Here is an 18,303-nt window from a genome sequence, read left to right on the forward strand (position 1 = left end):
CACAAATGAAAATGATACCTAAATAATCAATAAAAACATTTTCCCCTGACGGCCCACCACTGCACTAGTAGTATAGACGAAACCAAAACTTTCTTTTGGCCAAACCCATTTCAAACAAGGTTATCTTATTATATTATTGTTACCTTATAGACACAAGAATACATCCATTCCAGACACGGAAGACGCTCTGATTTGAATTTACAACATTTATTTTACCAACCAAACATGTTTGTTGTCGTCTTCTAAATAATGCCGCAAGTGGGGCTTGAGGAAGTGACGTCACCAGCGTCTGCGCAGTGCAACCTGATGCAGCCCCAGAAGTGAGACAGGAAACAGAAATACTGCAAAATAATAATAATAACACAACTAAACGAGACGAAATAACGTTATAACATTTAGTTTCATCTCGTTTTGGTCAACGAAAATGAAGAGACATTTTAGCATAGTTTTTATTTTGTAAACCACATTTAGTCTCGTTTTTATTAGTCAACAATATGCATTATATATTTATTTATAGTCATTGTGACATGATCAGCATTTACGTTGCGTCTCGTCTCGTTTTCGTCACGTGATAAAGGTTCGTTGACGACGATTTTTAGTCATAATTTTCATTGACGAAAGCAACACTAACATCATGGCGGCCATATTGAAGTGTCGTTCCAAACCGAAGTGCTCAAAATTAGCCACTTCAAAAGGCCCTTTGGAATGAAGGATTTTGAAGGGTACAACTGATGAGCGCTTCGGGCTCCCATGATCCTTTGCGCTGATTCTTTGCATGATGATACCGCCTCCATATAATGATGCAGAAGGGCACTTCAAGAAAAAGTTGATTGGTTCCCTACACTCTTCAACCCTTCGAAGCTCTCACTCCAGAGGGCATTAGGGCATAGGGATGAGCCCTTCCGAATGGATCACAGGGCGTGTGTGTGTGTGGTGAGTCCTTTTAACCAGTGCAGGTGGAATGAGAGACAGCTGGTGATTGTGACTGGATGATTGGTGACAATGAGCAGGTGAGCAGCAGGAGGGATGATGGGAAATGTAGTTCAGATTAGGTGACTGGTAACAGTGACAAGCGCAGCCCGATTCACGAACAAATGACTCTTATGAGCTGATTCTTTTTAGTGAATCAAAAACACACAGTGGAATCAGTGTAACCTGATTCACAAAATGAATAACTCTTTTTAGTGAATCAAAAACACACAGTGGAATCAGTGTAACCTGATTCACAAAATGAATAACTCTTTTTAGTGAATCAAAAACACACAGTGGAATCAGTGTAACCTGATTCACAAAATGAATAACTCTTTTTAGTGAATCAAAAACACACAGTGGAATCAGTGTAACCTGATTCACAAAATGAATAACTCTTTTTAGTGAATCAAATGCTCAAATAGTGTAGCCTGATTGAGCTCTTTTAATCATTAGTTTAAAAAGATGGATTACCAGTTTGAATCCCTTTGAAAGAATGCCCTGTTACAATTTACAGCACAACATTTTTGTTAATACATCATCATCATCATCATCAATCTCTAAGTAGAATTGCACACCTAATCTCATTTACTAAGGAATTACCTTAATACTTCTGGTAAAACATTTACTGTAACTCTTTTAATGCATGCTTGCTGATATCTATCAAACAATATTCCAGACATATATTTCAAAAATATTAGTAGTAGTGTATACAAAACTATTTTTTACACTAATGTTTAAAAGTCTGGGGTCAGATTTATTAATGTATTTAAAAGAAGTCTCTTACGCTCACTAAGGCTGTATTTATTTTATAAAAAAATATATATATTTTTAATGTAATTTATTAATGTAATGGCCAAATTGAATTTTCACCAGCCATTACTCCAGTCATGAAATCATACTGATCTCAAACTTTTGAATGGTATAAAATATACAGCTATAATATAAAGTTTGATACAGTTTTCATATGTAAGCATAATGGACATTATAACTGAAATATAGCCAGAACTGAATTAAATAAAATCGGGAGTTTGTGAATCAATATCCAGCCTTACATAATTCAGACGACAAGTACAAAACATATCAAAACATATGAAAATATTTTCATCTAATTTCAGCATACTGAACAGACTGTATCCCATGCAGCCTTATTTTTGTGTGCGTCAAATTATTGGCAACTAAATTCGAATGGACAGAATGCATGATGCTTGCATAAAAGACCCTCACTCTACAGACTCATACATTTATGATTACATTGTAAATTTGTATTGAGCAAATAAGTATTACGAAAAGGGTATTTATGCTGCTTCAAGCAGATTCTGAATTACGTGGCCTGCACTGAGTTTTTCTGTGAATTTGCACAGTCAAGTGTGTGTGACAGGAGAAAGTGAAATATTTCAGGGTAGATGCAGATCTGTCTGTGGTTTTCTCACAGATCTACAAAGACAAGTAGTGCAATACATATCCTCTTACTGCCACACACACAAATGCACGTCACTAGGAACGCGGTGCCTTGTTACACAAGCCCCCATTGGAAACAGGATGCTGCCTTATCAGACAACATAGACTCTATGAGTAAACACCTTCACCAACAAATTTAGAAGTCTGTATCTAAGCCCTGTCACCGCATTTGAGAGAGAGTGTGTGGTGTCAACGAATGTGTTAAAAGCTGTTATTGACAGTATGAATCAGCAGAGAGGAAAAAGGAGAAGGGAACGTTTTGGTTGAGCACGCACATACATGTTAACGCACTCTTCCACACACACACACATATATGTATATATATATATATATATGTGTGTGTGTGTGTGTGTGTGTGTGTGTGCACACACTCATGCACAAAAATAGCTCAGTCAGTGTAAACACATTTCATTCATAAAAAGCAGCTCAGTCTCCACCCATACATGGTCTGTCATCACCGAGTCATGTGACCCTAAACCGCACAGAGCAGAAGCAGAGCGACATATGCCCTGAAAGGGAAAGGAGTGAGAATAGAAAACTAGAGAGAAAGAGAAAAGTAGAGAGATGAGGATGTTAACGGTTCTCTCGTCATCGCTGGTTGCAGTTCCTTGGTTGGTGAATGTAGGAAATACCACAAAACGTCACGTGGACAGAGTTCACTTTCCATTGTGCGCAACCCACCCCCTCACACACGCTCATACACACATACACATTTGGCAATTGTACACTAGAGTCACCAGCTGCCTTTCTCTCCACCCACGAACTTCACCATTGCAACAAACAACTTTCCATATTTCGCACAAACACTTAGACAATTACAGCATGACAGCTGCATCCATGATGGGCTGCACATCACAAAAGACTGTGTGTTTGTGTGTGAGAGAGAGATTCACAATTCGTGTCAGATGGAGTATTGTTTCTTTGGTCTATATTCAGTTCTACGTTTATTTTTGTGACAGGGGAACTAAAGGCATTTATTCTTGGCCAGTTGACGCATAACGCTTCCATTGACTTTTTTTCTATATCAAAATCAAGATTTTAGAGTCACATGTATAAGGGGAAGTGTGTATCTTAGGTGCTGAAGCAATTAATTTGAAGTCGGTCACCATTTTTATTTACCTCTTGCCTTCACTAGTTCATTTTAAATGGTCGCATGGTATGAAAAAAAAATATTTTTAATAAGTTCAAACATTCCATATTCCATGCAGTCTATCAATATGTCATAAAAAAATCCATCTATTATTAACGATGCAACGGTTTAAAATAGTTTTAAACAGACAATAGCTTGTCACATCGCAAGATATGTTATGTTTTCTACTCACACTTCAATTTATATATATATATAAAGACATAACAATAACATGTATTATTTAATCTTTTCACTCAAAAATGATATATCTTTTCACAAACAACATAGAAAAGTAAAACATAAAAAATGTGAATGTGAAATCTGGTTATACTTTATTTTAAGTGTCCTTGTTAGAGTGTAATTATACATTTAAGTAAAGAGTAATATTAATTAACTACATGTATCTACTAAATGGTTAGGGTTAGGATTGGGTTTTGGTTTAGGATTTCTTGCTCGTAATTATGCATAATTGATCATTATTATAATAGTAACTACGTGTAACGTGTAAAAAGGACACCATAAAATAAAGTGCTACTTGAAATTTTTAAGCAGAAAAACTGAAAAAGTATTTTCTTACATAAGAAACCTTTGTTTTAAGCATTACTTCAAACACACACACATATAGATATATATACACAATCACACTTGACATCTACAGAACATGTGCTTTTCATTGTTTGTGATGCAAGTCTCCAGACAGTGTCTGTGTTTGAGTGAAACAGAGATATTTCAGTTCCATTGCACCATGTGATGAGAGTGAAAATGCGTAGGTAACCTGCAGGTGCGTGGGTGTGTCACCAGAGACTCATGACCAGCCACTTCCTCTTTCTACAGGTATACACTGTTCACATGGGAGGCTGGAAAGAGGTTGGTCAGGCGGTCAACCAGACTGAGGTAGGCTACATATGACTTCCATAAAAGGACCTCTATAACTGGCATTAGAAAGCACTTGCAAAACATCTTGATTCAGAAAATAATTGATCTAATTGTCAGTTATTATTGTGGAACAGACTCGGACATTACAAACAGCATAACCTACCAGTCAGTCAGTCAAAAATAATCCTTGGATGACATCTTTAAAACAATTTAAGTCCAGAAACATGCTAAATTTAGAAAGCAAGTCATTATGCATGTATGTAAATGAGGTTGAAAAATAGACATCCTAGTATCGTGACAAATTTAAACAGGGCAGCACTCTGTAAACAAGGCCATGCTATTGCATAAATCACAGTTCTGTAATTAGACTGTTTCTCTAACAGCCCTTGTGTTTTACCAACATACACACATATGCACTCACGCAAACATCCGCGCTCGCAAACACACAAAGATGCGTTTTGGGCAGCCGTGCGTAGGAGACCATTGCGGAACCAGGCTGTTGAAGGCCTGAGTTGTCATGGCGATGATAGTTTGATTCACCATGGCGACTAATGAGTGAAAGGGAAAGACAGACATGAGCAAGGGAGATTGCATCATAGGAAGAGAGAGAGAGAGAGTGAGATCCAACTTAAGCATCATCCACCCAACAGTTACATGAAATCTGCCAACGCTGGCTGAAAAAAACCTGTAAATATGAAGATGATTCAAATGGTGTGAAAACAGCGAGAAAATCAAAACAGAAAACCAAGTGCTTGATTGCTCATATTCTTTTATAGCTAATTGAATTCATTCGTGCAAATTAATTCTTTCCATGCTCTCCTGTGAGACAGTATTTATTATGTATACTATAGTATGCAGTTTTTTGTATACATAAAATACTCAGATAACCACATTTGCCAAAATACATAGGCCTACTGTACTATACCATATCCCACAATGCAATCATGCATTTCCAGTTTCACAGATATGAAATTGTAATAGTTACATCTGTAATAATAGCTGTGTGTTTTAACATTTTTAGACCAGTCAACAAAGCTGAACTGAGCTGGCTCATGGGGACCCAGGAAAGTGAGGTTCGATCAACTTAAATGTGAAGTCATGACAAGGGTTGATCAAGAACCTGTTCCATTTTTTTTAAATTCCAAAAATCATAGATTTGATAAGACACATGCATTCCAGCTCCACTCATGGAATCTTGTGCACATTAATGGGGGATAAAGTTGGGGGTGTTGAGCTCAGAGCTTGAGCTGAGCCTCGGATTTGATTTTGTTTACCATTAACCATAAAGAGAACAGTTCACCCAAAAATGAAAATTTACTCACCCTCATGTCGTTCCAAACCTGTATAAGCAGGGGTGCCCAATCCTGCTCCTGGCGATCAACTGTCCTGCAAAGTTCAGCTCCAACTCTAATCAAACACACCTGAAGCAACTAATTAAGGTCTTCAGGATCGCTTGGTGTGTTTGATTAGAGTTGGAGCTGAACTTTGCAGGACAGTTGATCGCCAGGAGCAGGATTGGGCACCCCTGCTGCATAGTAAATATTTCTTCTACTAAGAATGCTGGTAATCAAAGAGGTGATGGTCCCCATTGTCCCTACTATTGAAGTCAATTGGGACAAACAACTGTTTGGTTCTTCAAAATTCTTCAGAATATCTTCTTTTGGGTTCAACATAAGAAAGAAACATATACAGGTTTGGAATGACATGAGGGTGGGTAAATGATGAGAAAATGTTTATTTTGGGGTGAGCTATCCCTTTGAAACTGGATGGGCAGGAGAACTAATAAAATCAAACTATATTTTATTTATAAGAAGAAATCTATGCAGTGTTATTTTACATTTGATTACATTTAATTTCAATTTCTGTATCTTGTATTTGTGCTATTGCTAGTTTATTTGTTTGTATTTTATTACAGACAGTATCCACTTTACTTGTCTTTATGAATGTTTGAAATTTATATTAGTCTAGTTGTGTTTACTTTGGCATTTAATTTAAAACTAAAAGTTCCTCCTGTTTTGCAAAAATAATAAAAAGAATAAAGGTTCGATATCTAAATGTTTGACTTTTTTTTTTTTAGAAATATATTTTAGGACTTTTTGTTTAGGAATCAATAAGAAACAGAATTGATATGTAGAAACAGAATCTGTGAAGTCCACAAGCCCAGAAGGCCTTCACATTAGTCATTTTTGCAGCAGTGCACACTTCACACAGCTTTTACCCAACAGTCTGTGTGGCATTACATCACCAGAATGTTGAGGAAAGGCCAAAAATTAAGCTAGTATTTCATTCTGAACATAACCAGAGTTACACAACTTCCTCTGTGAACATCTAAGGGGGGTTGAAAGTCAACAACAAGAGTGTGTAATAGTTTATTTCTAGCGGCATAGTAAGTTCTAAAAGGGAAGGACCCTTAATACATTCCTCACATTTTCAATTGGTGAAACAGCTCCTAAATACCAAGCTCTCCAGTGTCTCCAAACTTCTCTCTCTCTCTCACTCCACTGCTGGCTCTTCAGAAAATATAAACAGACCAACTTGTAACAAACATTAAGTCCCTAATATGTAACCACTGGGGAAGGAACAGAGCATGACTATGTTGGTCAGAATATAAACAGTGAGTAGCCAATATTTAGAGAGAGCCTGATCCATCATGGTTGGTGATAGCTAGTTATGCTGTATGTTGGAGATGACCTCATCCCCCTGTGACAGTCCACACAGAACACATTTGAATGCGAGGTTTGAATGAAATACCATTCCAGTGGTAAAGGAACTCATTATCAATGGTACGGTTGCTATGACCTAAGGACTGATGGACATTCATAGTATTACCTGAGTGATTTGAATACTGTTTCTGTTAATAGCGCAGATAGGGCTCTGTTACGTAGGTTGTGGTGTGACTGTACTAATCATAGTATGCCTCTGGCCATTTGACCTGGATATTGAGTAAACAGGCAAACAAATATAGTTACTGACAAATATGTATTCAATAGCTATTTATGGAATCCTGTTTCCATCTCAGAGTAGAGTAGAGAAAGTTTAAAGAAAGAAATAAAGTCACAATGTATCACCCAATATATCACCTTGTGTCAAAATAAAAAAAATCACAATTCCAAGATATAAAGTAGCAACTGTAAGAGGCAAATTTATGAAAAAAGTCGCAATTATGTGATATAATGTTATAATAAAAAGAAATAATAAAAAGTTTATAATAAAGAGAAATAAAGTCACAAATAAAGTCTCAATTATGACAGTCACACTGTTAGAAAGTAACAATTGGGAGAGTCACATTTATCAAATGAGACCTCAAGTTGTATTTATGAGAAATAAAGTCACAACTGTGAGATAAGTCACAATTTGAGAAATATCAAACCGTGACAAAATTCACAAAATAAGATATAAAGTCGTAATTATAAGAAATAGGCCTAAAGTCACGTAAGTTTTAAAGTGTCAGTTATAACAAAGTCACTTTCATTACAATATTAGTCACATTGTGAGATATTAAATAATAATAAGAAGAAATAAAGTCACAATTACCTTTTAATTTTTACTTTGAGATGAAAGCATGCATCCAGTTATCAGGTTTGTATAATGGAAGAAAAATAGGACTTCTGAGCAGATGAACAGATAAGTGGTTGCATGGAGTTTGGCTCGTTTGAATTTTCCAGTGCATAGATGCAGGTTAGTGGAATTCACCTGTTTAGCAGCTCCTGACTAATTAATTAAAATTGTTGATTTATTCCACTTCTTTTTTTCCTTTTCTGGTAACATATTACTTTCAGTGCTGCATTGATCTTGAACGACAATAATCTATGTCTTGTTTCTTCACCCTTTTTTAACCTTTCAGCAGCACTGAGAGCATATGTGAGAAAGAGAGAGAGCATGTAACTGGATATTTTTGGCTTCTTTTAGACTCTCCTCCATTTAGGAACTTCCATGACCAGTACTCCACTTGGAAAATAAAAGGGAACAATCCCTCATAGAGATTTTGTCTTCCGTACCCTGTCTACCCATTAGCTATACATCCAACCGCCCTATGAAGATACAGATTTTCTGTGACCATTTAACCCAGCATGCAACAGTACTATACCTGTAACTTAAACCACCCATGGGCTGCACACTCGGCTGGCCCACTGTGTTGAATTCATTCATCAGCTGCCAATCAAACCTGACCCTGACCCCAGCCACCGACCAACAGTGTCTACATTAACAAAACAGTTTGCAGGTACTACTTTTTTCATATTATTGAGAGAACTACATTTTAATTATACAATGTATATGAATTAAAAGTGATAAACAGAGTGGAGATTGACTGTTGTAGGCAGTTCAATAGAAGACCATATGTCTTCAGTCAATGAAAGTCAGATAAAGCCTGCAGGGAAACACAAGAAAAAAAGGAGTAAGGATGGAGTGAAAGTGAAGGAGTGTTGATAAAGGTGCTCATGCGAGATAGAGCAGCTCTTAGCTCTCTTATACAGTGTTCTAAACCACTGGAGCCAAATTACAGACAAAAGCCCCACTGTTTCAAACTTCCTGTGTGTGTGTGTGTGTGTGGGTGTGGGTGTGTTTTTGTGACATATGAGGACACAAATTTGTATAATGACATGAGTATGACATAGGTATTACAAGGAGAAGGTGATTTATGAGGACATTTCCCCATGTTCCCATATTTCAAAAGGCTTATAGAGCATATAGAATTTGTTTTTTTTTGAGAAAGTAAAAATGCACAAAGTTTCCTATAAGAGGTGGGTTTAGGTGTAAAGTTGGTGTAGGGCAGGAATGCCCAGACTCAGTCCTGGAGGGCCGGTGTCCCGCAGAGTTTAGCTCCAACCCCAATTTAACATACCTGAACCAGCTAATCAAGCAGCCAATCTTTCCAGCAGGTGTGTTGAGGCAAGTTGGAGCTAAATTCTGTAGGACACAGGCCCTCCAGGACCAAGTTTGGGCACCCCTGGTGTAGGGCGATAGAACATACGTACAGTATAAAAACCATTACGCCTATGGAATGTCCCCACAATTCACAAAAACAAATGATGTTTTATTAACAAGGTTCGGGAGGAGCACGTCAGATACTTAGCCTAATTAACACAGGAGGTTCCCACTCCAGTTAATCAATGTCCGGCTATAAATACAGCTGACATACCTCTGTTCACTCGACAGATAATCAGCATCCCTCCTCCACCCCTTCTCCACTCAAAGAAGGTATCACTAGAGTTCTCACCACACTACGGGGGGGGGGGGGGGGGGGGGTTACTCTGGGTTCGGACCATTCCTGAGCCCGGAGCCCTTCACCAGGACAGCACGCCAACTACGCATTACCTTACTCGTGCTAAATATATGTAAGTGTGAACTCGTGAAACGTGTGTGTGTGTGTGTGTGTGTGTGTGTCTCAGAGCACCCACAATGTGTTTGTATGTATGAGTGTGTGAGAGTTATACTTAAATTCAAAGACTTCAAAATCATATTAAGCACATGTGAAGTAAATATAGTCAAGCCAATCACGATGACTAAACAGAAGATAAGCTGGGTTTTTACAGCTGTAGTTAGAGTTTAATGCCTCAGTCAGTTCTCTATAAAACACCACCACAGGCACGTGTTTATGGGCAGACTACAGGACAGGTGATATGAATTGTCCTTTTAGCCAATCAGGCCTGAGGGCTGTGTGCAGAGGATCCAATCAGGCTGCAGGCTGCTGAATCTCAGGCAATAAGCGATGAGTTTGACCCTACGTCTGGCCTCAACACACCTTCAAGGACTAAACACCTACGTCAGTCTGGCTGTAACTAAGTGTGCCAACAATAGATGCTTTACATTCACATTAGTATTTGCCTATTGTACATGAGCAGCCGATAAATTCCATACATTTTGATTAATTTTCTGGGGTCAGTATACAGGGGATGATTCTCAATAACTCAAAGAAATTCTGATTTGTCCCAGTAAAATAAAGAATTTAATAAAAACATTCCATTTCTTTTATTTGTAATTTACAAAGTAAACCCCTAACAGGCATGGTTTTTGGTTTTGTGAAAAAAAAGAGAGAAAAACTGTATTTGAGAGGTTTTGTGCTCACTCGCAAAAGTTTTGCGTTCTTTGCAAGGAACACAAAAGGTGTAAAAATGCAAAAGATCTGAAATTTTTAAAACAACATCCACTTTTCTTTTCTTTTCTTTTTTTTGTTAAAGCACAATTTGTCAATGAGTCACTGCTCTTCTAGGCAAATTTATTTTAGTTGCAAGTTGTTATATTATTATTTATTGTAAAGGATAGTCAAAATTTAATAGAAAAGCAGAGGAAGAATGAAACGAAATCTTAACTTATGCCAGGTCCCATGTGCACAATAGATTCTCATATGATATAATTATGCTTTGGCATTATACAGACAATTACATCCAAAGAGACAAACTTTGAATTGAACATTTGATCCTTTCATGGGAATATAATGCAGGACTTTGATGTCATTAGCACCATGCACTACTATTTGAACATCATTTTCATTAAACAATCTGTAGTTGGCCTCATCTCACATGTAGCACTTATCTAAGTGCTTTGAATGAGTATTCACTGTTGTAATGGAGTCAAATGGGGAAGTCCCTCATGAGTGAAGATCAGTTTGATTCACACTGTAACCACTGTACTGCACACTTGGCGACCGTCCAGCTCTCCACTGATCCAGCGCTGAAGAACCCATCGTATCACTAAACTCAAGAAACATCAGATAGCTTATTAAATTTTTTCCTCTCTGAACGCTACATAAATATGAAAGAGGTTTATGTTTGGAAGTGTTTGCTAATAGTATTCTCTGTGTATTAGAGATAAAGAGAGCGATAAGCTAATGGCCTTCCTTCTTCACACAGAAACTCTAAATAAAGAGCCTACTGGTTCCCAAAACCTCCAGCAATCACAAGACAGAACAAGTATAGTCTGTTGGTGTGTGTGCTTCTTCCCACAAAACCCATCTCTGACGTTGTCAGTAGTCACAAACTACCGACTGTCCCATCAAAGCCAGATTGTGATGTTTCCAGTCCACTATACCTACTTGATAAAACTGCAATTCAATCTTAGGTGCCATAAATTCATTAAAAATGCAAAGCAGTATCCTAGGTTATTGTCCTAGTCCTGACCTACTTTTACTGGCCCTGTGAAATCAAGACAGAGTTGCAGGTTTTGCTGTAATGTGGTTGTGGTGAGTGGGGCGGGGCCAAGAGCCGTGGGAACGGAGCGAGGCCGGTGGAGTTAATGATAATGAGCGACACCTGCGACACTCACCGGTCTCGAGTCCCACGGAGGAGCTCCGGAAGGATAAGAGGAGGAGTGACGACAGTGGAAGACGAGAGAGGACCAGGCCTGGATATTATTTTGTGTTTTGTGTGCGGCAGTCGTCCGTGAGGGGCTGCCGCTGTACTTTTACGTTTGTTTATTTTGTTATTAAATTGTTGAATGTTTGCCGGTTCCCGCCTCCTTCTTCCCGACCTACGAACTTTGTTACTTTGGTGCCGAAACCCGGGAGGAAGGAGGGACACGCTGTCAGAGAGCCCTCGCTGCTGAGGGGGATCGCGGTGCTGAGGAGATCGGGCAGCAGGGAGTAGCGGGGACGGCCGCTGGCTGCCCGAGGCGACGGTGGTGCTGGAGCGATGGAACATCAGGTGGGACGGAAGACTCGCGGCCGTGCTCCTGGGTCGAGGAGGGGGGCTGCCGTCCGAGAGGGAGCGGAGGAGTCGGCGCCATTCGCCGAGTGGCCGTAGCCTGCTGCCATCCGCCATGATGGGGAGGAGCAGGGAATGGGGGACTCGCTGCCGGCTGCCCTCGACCGGAGGAGCCATCGCCGTCCGCCAGGAGGCGGAGCGTCGAGCCGTCCACCAAAGAGGTCCAGTACCATCGCATGGCACCGCGAGTGAGAGCCTCTCAGCTGGTTGAGGACCAACCAGCAGTGTGTCCGGGAACCGGACCGAATTTTTTTTTTTTTTCTTTTTTTTCCTCTCTCCCCTCTCTCGTCTCTGTCACTCCTCATCCTTCCGTCTCCTTTTCTCTCGCCTCGTCTGTCCGTACCCCCAGGTACGCCGCGGCCGCCCTGACGGGTCCCCCCCAGGAAGGAGGGGGGGGGAGTAGAGCGCAGTCTCGTGGGTACCCCCCGGCCTGCGAGGGGCGATGGGGGTATGTGGTGAGTGGGGCGGGGCCAAGAGCCGTGGGAACGGAGCGAGGCCGGTGGAGTTAATGATAATGAGCGACACCTGCGACACTCACCGGTCTCGAGTCCCACGGAGGAGCTCCGGAAGGATAAGAGGAGGAGTGACGACAGTGGAAGACGAGAGAGGACCAGGCCTGGATATTATTTTGTGTTTTGTGTGCGGCAGTCGTCCGTGAGGGGCTGCCGCTGTACTTTTACGTTTGTTTATTTTGTTATTAAATTGTTGAATGTTTGCCGGTTCCCGCCTCCTTCTTCCCGACCTACGAACTGCGTTACAGTGGTTTATTGGTGAATGCAGGCATGGTGGGGAGGAGCTGACATGGCGGTGTGATGCTTAATGCGATTATTTATTATACAAAAACATCTCTGTCCAAACATTTAGATAAGACCATCCCCTTTCTACTCTCAAACCAGCACATCTGAATCATATCCTCTTAGAAACATACAAACACACATACACCCCCATTCATTCACTCAACAGGCCTATAAATGCAACCATAAGAAATATTACATGAAAACAGACCCGCTCTGTAGCCATGTCACCATCATTAGCTGAAATGCTAACATGGGTAATCTAGTTACCTAAATCTGAAATCATTAGACATGAATTATCTCACACACAAACTCTATACCATTAAACCTATAAATTATAATCATATGCATTGTATTACCAAGGAATTAAATAATCAAACCTGAGGGTTTAATACTGTGTCTACTGCAGAGTCACAAACTCTTCTTACTTTAAGCCTATTGTTTTGGTTAATATATAACTTTAATAAAACTTCATAAAAAATATTTCTTATATTTAAATATTAAATAAAGATGATATATGTTTAAATTCAGTTTATGTCAAAGACACTAATCACAGTAAAAAACAAATATCATAAATCCAATTACAGACCCCAAAGCATAATCTAATGATCTAAAGTTGTTTGTAAACTTTTCAAACATTATTTAAGAGTTTAAATATTCTTGAAGAACAGCCCAGTGGAAAAACACAAGATAAGACATATGAATGAGGTTCAGAATATTAATGAGTTTCTCATTTCATTATATTACTCTCATATATACACACTATTTACAAACGTACGCTTAACCATACATTAACATAAAGCTTGACTGTCAGTGTCAGACTGTTTCAAAAGCTTAAAGGTTACCTAATCGCTCACTTTCTACTAATGTCAAACTATAGCTAACTGACATTTCCATTTATATGAGAAGACTGATATGAGTCATAATTCTAAATTCTAAATCCTGGAAAATGGAGCACCTGAAAGAACAAACAATGGAATATCCATTCAATAATTAAAAGAACAAAAAAATAGTTTTGATTCAGCTGAATTTCACCTCCAAATTTATTTACATTGAATTTATTTTATGACCTGGCTAAGAAATCATACTGTAAGCCTATTTATGACAGCCCTGATTTAGTTTATTATAGACTGATTTATGTACATCATTTTACATGAAAAATGTTTTCAGAATTACATCTTATGCTGTACATCCAATGATGTCCAGTGAGGCTGTGTTAAAGGGTTTGGGGAATCCCTGTCTGAACATGAGCTTGACCCTCTGAGTCATTTGATAAACTAAAAGGGTGAAAGTATTTGCTGTTTACTCAAGCACTAGTATATCACAACCTCTCTAGGTTTGTGTGTGGGTTTAACAGAAAGAAAATGTGTGTGTGTGTGTGTGTGTGTGTGGCAGACACAGTATCTAAATTACATCTTCTACAGTTCCTAAGGCCTTCAGGCAAGCTCAGATATTTGTCCAGAATGTAGGTGTCTGGCACAACAGATGCAGGTAATTTCATAATTGTTCAACCCCATCAGAAATCCTTTGAATGAAGTTATGCAAGCAATGCCGTAATGACAACGTCCCACGCATACACTTTGCTTAGCATCGTGGTGTGTCAGAAAGAGGGTGCGGCACAGGTTTAGCATGAAATTTAACAAGAAAGAGTGATTCCAGAATATGATGAACACTGCCGAACCCTATTGGGTAATCTGAATTGGAAAAATGCAGGGAGCAGTTTTCCTACACCTGTTGCCGGGAAATTCACAATGCCAATGACAGGTTGATCTTCAAAACCCACACAGTGTATGAATGTGTGAGAATGTATTTTATCATCATCGAAACTCTTCTCACAACTTTCTCGATGAATATACCAAAACAGTGAGTAATATGCCCTTCGTAAGTGTAAATGTATCATTGAGAGTGACCCCAGATTTAAAGGTCAAAATGCCGCTATGCTGATTCATGACTATGACGGAAGGTCAGCATGAAATTTAACAAGAAAGAGTGGTTCCGGAATATGATGAACACTGCCGAACCCTATTGGGTAATCTGAATTGGAAAAATGCAGGGAGCAGTTTTCCTACACCTGTTGCCGGGAAATTCACAATGCCAATGACAGGTTGATCTTCAAAACCCACACAGTGTATGAATGTGTGAGAATGTATTTTATCATCATCGAAACTCTTCTCACAACTTTCTCGATGAATATACCAAACCAGTGAGTAATCTGCCCTTCGTAAGTGTAAATGTATCATTGAGAGCGACCCCAGATTTAAAGGTCAAGATGCCGCTATGCTGATTCATGACTATGATGGAAGGTCAGCAGACATGAGACAACTTTTCCACTCGATTTCATGGATCTCAAGTACCTCGTGTGTCCTTACATTCAGAATGGTGAAAATGTGGGTGTAGGAAAGTATGCTACTCCAAACATTGACATTATCGGTTCAATTTTGCATCCCTGATTACAGAAATGGATTGCATCTTCAGAAGAGGAGTGCAAGCTACACGAAAAACTCTCAGGGCCTAAAATAATTCAGATTAAGTCACGAAAGCCACAAAAGGTCAAATGTCAATTTAATTCTACCACTACCACTACCAAAGGGGTGTCCTTTGCCATAGACTGAAACAGATGCAGAGCTTAGGAAAAAAACTAAAAAACCAATGGCAGCTGGCTTTTTCAGCAACTTGGCACATTAATACTGAATTAGAAAAAAAAAAAAGTTTCATTTAGAGTTACAACTTTTGCAATCAGAATTTAGAGTAAAAATTATTAATTTTATGAATCTCTTTCAACGCCAAGCAAACCCAGATAATTGTATTGAACATAATATATGGCAGGTATACTGGTGTATTATAATTTTAAAACATTTATAATTATAACATTTTCTGTGTCACTTCACTATACAAAATCACACACATAAAGATCATTCAGTTACTGAATCATTTGAAAATATTGAAGATAAAAGAATTACCGCAAATTAGAAAAAAAAAATCCCAGTCTTCTCAAAAAGGTTTAAAGTAGTCAAATGATCATGTTTTGAAAAAAATGTTGCTCTAAAATCACAACAAAAACGTGAAACATGTCCAAATCATTATAATAAGAAATTGTTGTTAAAAAAGAAAATATTTGGAAAAAGATCAATTATAAACAAGTTAACAATTGATTTAAAATTTTCAGCTGTAAGAACAAGGAAATATTTTCTCCATCCACAACTCATCAAGTACAGTAGATGTCATGTGATTAATCGTAGTGTTTAAATGAAAGTCAGACCCCATTAATAAAGGTGAAGAACACCAACGCACTGACATTTAAAACTAAACCTTGCAACATGCATCAAGAAGTAATCTGTTTCGCTGTGTGAGTTCCCCTACAAGGTGATGATAACATTGTGCAAAGAGTTATTATCTTAAGAGAAAGTACGTGTCTTTTTCTCTGCACCTTGTCTTTCAGGAACTCATTTACCTGATCGACAGATACAAGTCATGGTCTAGTCCTCTGAAAACTTCAACACAACCACGCACACAAAAAACTACAATGCACACATTCCAAGAGGTTTACACATGGGTATCCCTTAATATGCTCACATGCAAAGTACAATATGCTGCAAAGACTTTAAAGTAGCAAATCAACTCTTCATTGCTTACTCACTGGGAAAGCCTCATTCATAAGTTTAGTATGTCAAAGTGCATTTGTTTATTGTTTGTGGAGCACTCTAACTATAAAAAAAAAATTAAATATATTTTTAAAACTATGACAGGACAAATTTTTATAATATTCAATACTATTTGAATATGTCTGTGCAGTTAGAAAATCATGTTTGCTTTCTATCAAATATTTCCGACTTATGAATCTCAACACAGTGACACTGTCCTACAAAATACATCTGATCAGTACTGATCAGGAGTTTCAGTTCTTCATTTATTTATCTCACTGTTACAATGGCATGCTCAAAACAAAAGCAGTCTGCATACTTCACCTTTGAACACCTGCTAAACTCTTAGTCTGAGTTCCTGTCCAATTGTTCTGACACCCCACACAGTGGGTCAACTCAAATCCTGAGGAGTGGTGAAAGGAAGAGATGCATGCATACACCCACAAGCTTCATGCACTGTGAAAATCCTTCAATTTACAGTTAAAAACTGACAGGTGTGGTTGCTAAATATTCACTGTAAACAAAACAAATACAATGACATTACAAGAGAGCTTTTTGCTGCCTTTATATTTTGCAGTTCACACCCATCAGTTTAAAAACTTATTCGGGGACCTGACAACTTAATGCATGGTTGCAATTGCTATTGGTGTGAGTAAACCTTTTAAGTAGCAAACATTATTTTGATGAGATCTGGTGATATACATCGACTCTATGGCTGCGCTAATGCCAGTGACAAGTAATACCTTACTACTTAGCTAAATAAGTTACATTTAGTATGTGCTATGCACTGTAAAAAATCAAAAGTTGAGAAAACTTAAGTTTATGGCAACCAGCTTCAGAAGATTTTTGAGTTTTCTCAACTTCTTGTATTCAGTTTATACAAAAAAGTTGAGAAAACTCAAAAATCTCCTACAAAAATAAGTTGAGAAAACACTAAATCTGCTGAAGCTGGTTGACTTCTCGACTTTTGATTTTTTACAGTGTGCTAGCTGTTGATTTTAACTGAAAAAGATAAGATTAATGGGTTCCAAGGCAACAATACCTTTATTTATTCATTTATTTATTGACTTAAAAATTTGGCTTTATGCTATAAATGCCTCTAACTCAGTTTAGTTGGTCGAACACCATTTCATTAGAAGTTGCCATAACTCATAACAGTTGTATTTTTATTATTATTATTTATTTATTTTTCGAGCCAACACATTAACTCATATAAAAATGCTGGGTTGTTTTAACCCAACTTTGGGTCAAGTATGGACTAACCCAATGTTTGGGTTTAGACCATATTTGAGCCCAAGTTGGGTTGAAACAACCCATCATATTTTATTTTTAGAGTGTAGGCCTGGTTTCACAGACGGAGCTTACACTAAACCAGGATTAGGCCATAGTTCAATTAGGACATTTAAGTAATTTTTATAAATGTGCCTTAGCGAAAATGTTACAGGTATGCATCTTGAGACAAAACAAAGGCACTGACATATTATTTAAGACCAGTCAGTACAAGTTTCTTTCAGTTGAAACAGCTCAGACTTACATTTTAGTCTGTCTATGAAACCAGGGGATAATGTTAAAATACCAAACCAGTCCTACTAACAACAAAAAAATAAATAAAAATATAAGCGTAATTCAGCATGTCCCAAATACACTATATTGCCAAAAGTATTGGGTCACCCCCTTCTAATGAACAGGTTTGACTACTTTAGTAATTTCCATGAGTACAATGTTTAATGTTG

The sequence above is a fragment of the Barbus barbus genome (assembly GCF_936440315.1).
Source record: "Barbus barbus genome assembly, chromosome: 21".
Lineage (NCBI taxonomy): Eukaryota > Metazoa > Chordata > Actinopteri > Cypriniformes > Cyprinidae > Barbus > Barbus barbus.